Source organism: Lissotriton vulgaris, chromosome 12 (genome assembly GCF_964263255.1).
Source record: "Lissotriton vulgaris chromosome 12, aLisVul1.2, whole genome shotgun sequence".
Classification (NCBI taxonomy): domain Eukaryota; kingdom Metazoa; phylum Chordata; class Amphibia; order Caudata; family Salamandridae; genus Lissotriton; species Lissotriton vulgaris.
The window spans coordinates 41,421,851-41,427,850 of record NC_141700.1 but is presented as its reverse complement, the minus strand read 5'-3'; positions in this window follow the sequence as shown (position 1 = coordinate 41,427,850).

Here is a 6,000-nt window from a genome sequence, read left to right as displayed (position 1 = left end):
GGGGCATGCTTGGCGGTACCTTAAGGGGCCATCCGGTGAATGATGTCAAAATATGTCTCAAAGCGCAAGCTGACATCATCAGACAAAGCAGCATTCTAGAATGATTATTGTTGGTGATTGTTAGTGATGCAGGACTGACTGAGGAAGGAGAACTGTTTGTTTGTCTACACCAGGTCACCATTTTAACTGCTGTAATTGATTGGAATATGAAGGCGGACTTTTATTTTCTCCAAAACTGCTCTAATTGGGTGGAACCAGATAGATCGATTACTCGTATGAGATTTTAGGTGACAAAGTATGTGGTGATGTCATTGACCTGTTGGTACATGGTCACAGAATCAATGATAAACCTAAGGGTATTGGTTTTTTTTTGGTTTCGTAATTGAGGCCAAGACCGAACTTTGCAAAAAACACAGGCTGTGAACACATTGTGTGTGTTTTAATGTTGCACTTCGTTGTAAATCCTTGACATACCTTTTTTTGCACTTTGGCTGCAGCTTGTATAAAGAGACTCGCCATCCTAAGTGTGCAATTCATTCCTTTCTTAGTTCGTCTCACCTCCTCCCTTCTTTTCTACTCTCCCCCCGCCCCTCCTATTTTCTTGCCATCGCTGGTTGCACTCTCTCCTGTCCGCTACTAGTAATACCCGATGCAGAGTGGCGGCGCAGAGTGGCGGTGCGGAGGTGCAGAGTGCAGAGTGGCGGCGCAGAGTGGCGGCGCAGAGTGGCGGTGCAGAGTGGCGGTGCGGAGGTGCAGAGTGCAGAGTGGTGGTGCAGAGTGGCGGTGCAGAGTGCAGAGTGGCGGTGCAGAGTGGCGGTGCAGAGTGGCGGTGCAGAGTGGCGGTGCAGAGTGCAGAGTGGCGGTGCAGAGTGCAGAGTGGTGCAGAGTGCAGAGTGGCGGTGCAGAGTGCAGAGTGGTGGTGCAGAGTGGCGGTGCAGAGTGCAGAGTGGCGGTGCAGAGTGGCGGTGCAGAGTGGCGGTGCAGAGTGGCGGTGCAGAGTGGCGGTGCAGAGTGGCGGTGCAGAGTGGCGGCGCAGAGTGGCGGCGCAGAATGGCGGCGCAGAGTGGCGGCGCAGAGTGGCGGCGCAGAGTGGCGGTGCAGAGTGGCGGTGCAGAGTGGCGGTGCGGAGGTGCAGAGTGCAGAGTGGCGGTGCAGAGTGGCGGTGCAGAGTGGCGGCGCAGAATGGCGGTGCAGAGTGCAGAGTGGCGGTGCAGAGTGGCGGTGCAGAGTGGCGGTGCAGAGTGGCGGTGCGGCGGTGCAGAGTGGCGGTGCAGAGTGGTGGTGCAGAGTGGTGCAGAGTGGCGGTGAGTGCAGAGTGGCGGTGAGTGCAGAGTGGCGGTGAGTGCAGAGTGGCGGTGAGTGCAGAGTGGCGGTGAGTGCAGAGTGGCGGTGAGTGCAGAGTGGCGGTGAGTGCAGAGTGACTGTGAGTGCAGAGTGACTGTGAGTGCAGAGTGACTGTGAGTGCAGAGTGACAGTGAGTGCAGAGTGACAGTGAGTGCAGAGTGACAGTGAGTGCAGAGTGACAGTGAGTGCAGAGTGACTGCAGAGACAGTGTGTCAGGGTGCACATTGTGTGAGTGTGCAGAATGAGTGTGCAGGGTAAACAGTGTGTGACTATGCAGGGTGACATTGGGAGTGTGCGGGTGAGCAGTGTGTGAATGTTACGGGGCAGTGTGTGAGTGTGCAGAAAACACCACACACACATAACGCACACACAAACCACACACCTCAGTCTCTCAACACCACACACTTGTCACCACTCAACACAACACAGTCACCACCACACTCACTCCCCAGGCTCACCCCCACAGACTCACCAGCACACACTCACCAGCACACAGAAAACAACACACACAACAACACACCCCCAGCCGTCAATGAATGCTTTCACCATGCACAAACACCAACAACCATCATCCATCTGTGCACGCTTTTACCAAGCACACACCCACCAGCCGTCAGTGCACCCTTCCACCAGGCACACACACCTCCAGCCGGCAGTGCACTTTTCCACCAAGCAATCGCAGTATGGTACACTTTACTTTTAAACATATTCATATAAAGCACAGCATGCCACCATTGGTAAAATTACAATTCAACCAACATACTTCCACTACACACCACATGCACACACTCCATAACACATGGCAAAAAGACATTGGCATTTACAATGCCATTAGCTCAAACTCAAATAAATCCGAGCCCGATTGCATTTCTAATGCTTGTTCCTGCTTGCTGTTCTCCCCCGTCGTTGCTTGAGCTTGCTCTCCTGCCCTCCCTTGCTTGTGCTCGGTGTCCTGCCTCCCCTTGCTGTCCTGCGGTTGCTTGTGCTTGCTCCCCTGACCCCCGTTGCTCGTGCTTGCTGTCCTGCCCCCCCTCGTTGCTCATGCTTGCTGTCCTCCTCCCCTCGTTGCTTGTGCTTGCTCCCCTGCCCCCCGTTGCTTGTGCTCGCTGTCCTGCCCCCCCTTGCTCTCCTGCCCTCTCCTCGTTGCTCGTGCTTGCTGTCCTCCCCCCTCGTTGTGTGTGCTTGCTCCCCTGCCCCCGTTGCTTGTGCTCGCTGTCCTGCCCCCCTTGCTGTCCTGCCCCCTCATTGCTTATGCTTGCTGTCCTGCCCCCCTCAATGCTTGTGCTTGCTCCGCTGCCCCCGTTGCTCATGCTTGCTGTCCTGCCCCCGAGTTGCTCGTGCTAGCTGTCCTCCCCCCTCGTGCTTGTGCTCGCTGTCCTGTGCTTGTGCTTGCTGTCCTGCGCCCCAACTCATTGCTTGTGCTTGCTGTCCTTCCCCCCTCTTTGCTTGTGCTTGCTGTTCTGCCCCCTCGTTGCTTGTGCTTGCTGTCCTGCCCCCTCATTGCTTGTGCTTGCTGCCCTGCCCCCCTCTCATTTCTCGTGCTTGCTGTCCTGCCCCCTTGTTGCTTGTGCTTGCTGTCCTCCCCCCCCTCGTTGCTTGTGCTTGCTCCCCTGCCCCCCGTTGCTCGTGCTTGCTGTCCTGCCCCCCCTTGTTGCTCGGGCTTGCTGTCCTGCCCCCGTTGCTTTTGCTCTCTGTCCTGCCCCCCCCTTGCTGTCCTGCCCCCCTCGTTGCTCGTGCTTGCTGTCCTCCCACCCCTCGTTGCTTGTGCTTGCTCCCCTGCCCCCGTTGCTTGTGCTTGCTGTCCTGCCCCTCTCATTGCTTGTGCTTGCTGTCCTGCCCCCCATTGCTTGTGCTTGCTGTCCTGCCCCCTCATTGATTGTGCTTGCTGTCCTGCCCCCTTGTTGCTTGTGCTTGCTCCCCTACCCCCCTCGTTGCTCGTGCTTGCTCCCCTGCCCCCCGTTGCTTGTGCTCACTGTCCTGCCCCCTTGCTGTCCTGCCCCCTCGTTGCTCATGCTTGCTGTCCTCCCCCCTCGTTGCTCGTGCTTGCTCCCCTGCCCCCGGTTGCTTGTGCTCACTGTCCTGCCCCCTTGCTGTCCTGCCCCCGTTGCTCATGCTTGCTGTCCTGCCCCTCCTAGTTGCTTGTGCTTGCTCTCCTGCCCCCCCTCGTTGCTTGTACCTGCTGTCCTGCCCCCTCGTTGCTTGTGCTTGCTCCCCTACCCCCCTCGTTGCTCGTGCTTGCTCCCCTTCCCCCCGTTGCTTGTGCTCACTGTCCTGCCCCTTGCTGTCCTGCCCCCTCATCGCTCGTGCTTGCTCCCCTGCCCCCCGTTGCTTGTGCCTACTGTCCTGCCCCCCTTGCTCCCCTGCCCCCTCGTTGCTCGTGCTTGCTCCCCTGCCCCCCCATCATTGCTCGTGCTTGCTGTCCTGCCCCCCCTTCATTGCTCGTGCTTGCTGTCCCCCCTCATTGCTTGTGCTTGCTCCCCTGCCCCCCCCCCCCGTTGCTCGGGCTTGCTGTCCTGCCCCCTTGTTGCTTGTGCTTGCTGTCCTGCCCCCTCATTGTTTGTGCTTCCTGTCTTGTCCCCTCATTGGTTGTGCTTGCTCTCCTGCCCCCCCCTCGTTTCTTGTGCTTGCTGTCCTGCCCCCTCGTTGCTTGTGCTTGCTGTCTTGCCCCCATGTTGCTTGTGCTTGCTGTCTTGCCCCCTCGTTGCTTGTGCTTGCTGTCTTGCCCCCTCGTTGCTTGTGCTTGTTGTCTTGCCCCCATGTTGCTTGTGCTTGCTGTCCTGCCCCCCGTGGCTTGTGCTTGCTGTCCTGCCCCCCCTCGTGGCTTGTGCTTGCTGTCCTGCCCCCCCCCCCTCGTTGCTTGTACTTGCTGTCCTGCCCCCTCCTTGCTTGTGATTGCTGTCCTGCCCCCTCATTCGTTGTGCTTGCTCTCCTGCCTTGCTATTGGCATTGTAAATGACAATGCCATTTATTTATGTTTAAAAAAAATAAATAAAACAATGTCATGAGCAATGCCAATAGCTCTAACTTTAAGAATGCCGAGACCATTGAATTGTAAATGCTTGTTTTACCAGGGGTCTGAAATATAAGCCCTCGGTAACAAATTTGGCCGAAACCGGGCTTTGCAAACAGCTCGGCCGCATCCCCGGGGTGCGGCCGAGCGGTTTGCCAGGGCCGGATTCGGTTCCAAGTCCGGCCAGCTGGGGGTAGCAGCAGTGCAAGTTCCCCTCACACATACAAAACAGGTTCTGCAAGGTTCGTTAGTAGTAGTGCAAGTTTCCCATATAATGCAATACATGGCGCACAGGACACTCAGTCAAGATGCTGTGCTGGCATACTGATGGTGACTCTTGGCACAGGACACTCGTCCAAGATGCTGGCATACTGATGGTGACTCTTGGCACAGGACACTCGTCCAAGATGCTGGCATACTGATGGTGACTCTTGGCACAGGACACTCGTCCAAGATGCTGGCATACTGATGGTGACTCTTGGCACAGGACACTCGTCCAAGATGCTGGCATACTGATGGTGACTCTTGGCACAGGACACTCGGTCAAGATGCTGGCATACTGATAGTGACTCTTGGCACAGGACACTCGTCCAAGATGCTGGCATACTGATGGTGACTCTTGGCACAGGACACTCGTCCAAGATGCTGGCATACTGATGGTGACTCTTGGCACAGGACACTCGTCCAAGATGCTGGCATACTGATGGTGACTCTTGGCACAGGACACTCGTCCAAGATGCTGGCATACTGATGGTGACTCTTGGCACAGGACACTCGTCCAAGATGCTGGCATACTGATGGTGACTCTTGGCACAGGACACTCGGTCAAGATGCTGGCATACTGATAGTGACTCTTGGCACAGGACACTCGTCCAAGATGCTGGCATACTGATGGTGACTCTTGGCACAGGACACTCGTCCAAGATGCTGGCATACTGATGGTGACTCTTGGCACAGGACACTCGTCCAAGATGCTGGCATACTGATGGTGACTCTTGGCACAGGACACTCGTCCAAGATGCTGGCATACTGATGGTGACTCTTGGCACAGGACACTCGGTCAAGATGCTGGCATACTGATAGTGACTCTTGGCACAGGACACTCGTCCAAGATGCTGGCATACTGATGGTGACTCTTGGCACAGGACACTCGTCCAAGATGCTGGCATACTGATGGTGACTCTTGGCACAGGACACTCGTCCAAGATGCTGGCATACTGATGGTGACTCTTGGCACAGGACACTCGTCCAAGATGCTGGCATACTGATGGTGACTCTTGGCACAAGACACTCGGTCAAGATGCTGGCATACTGATGGTGACTCTTGGCACAGGACACTCGTCCAAGATGCTGGCATACTGATGGTGACTCTTGGCACAGGACACTCGGTCAAGACGCTGGCATACTGATGGTGACTCTTGGCACAAGACACTCGGTCAAGATGCTGGCATACTGATGGTGACTCTTGGCACAGGACACTCGGTCAAGATGCTGGCATACTGATAGTGACTCTTGGCACAGGACACTCGTCCAAGATGCTGGCATACTGATGGTGACTCTTGGCACAGGACACTCGTCCAAGATGCTGGCATACTGATGGTGACTCTTGGCACAAGACACTCGGTCAAGATGCTGGCATACTGATG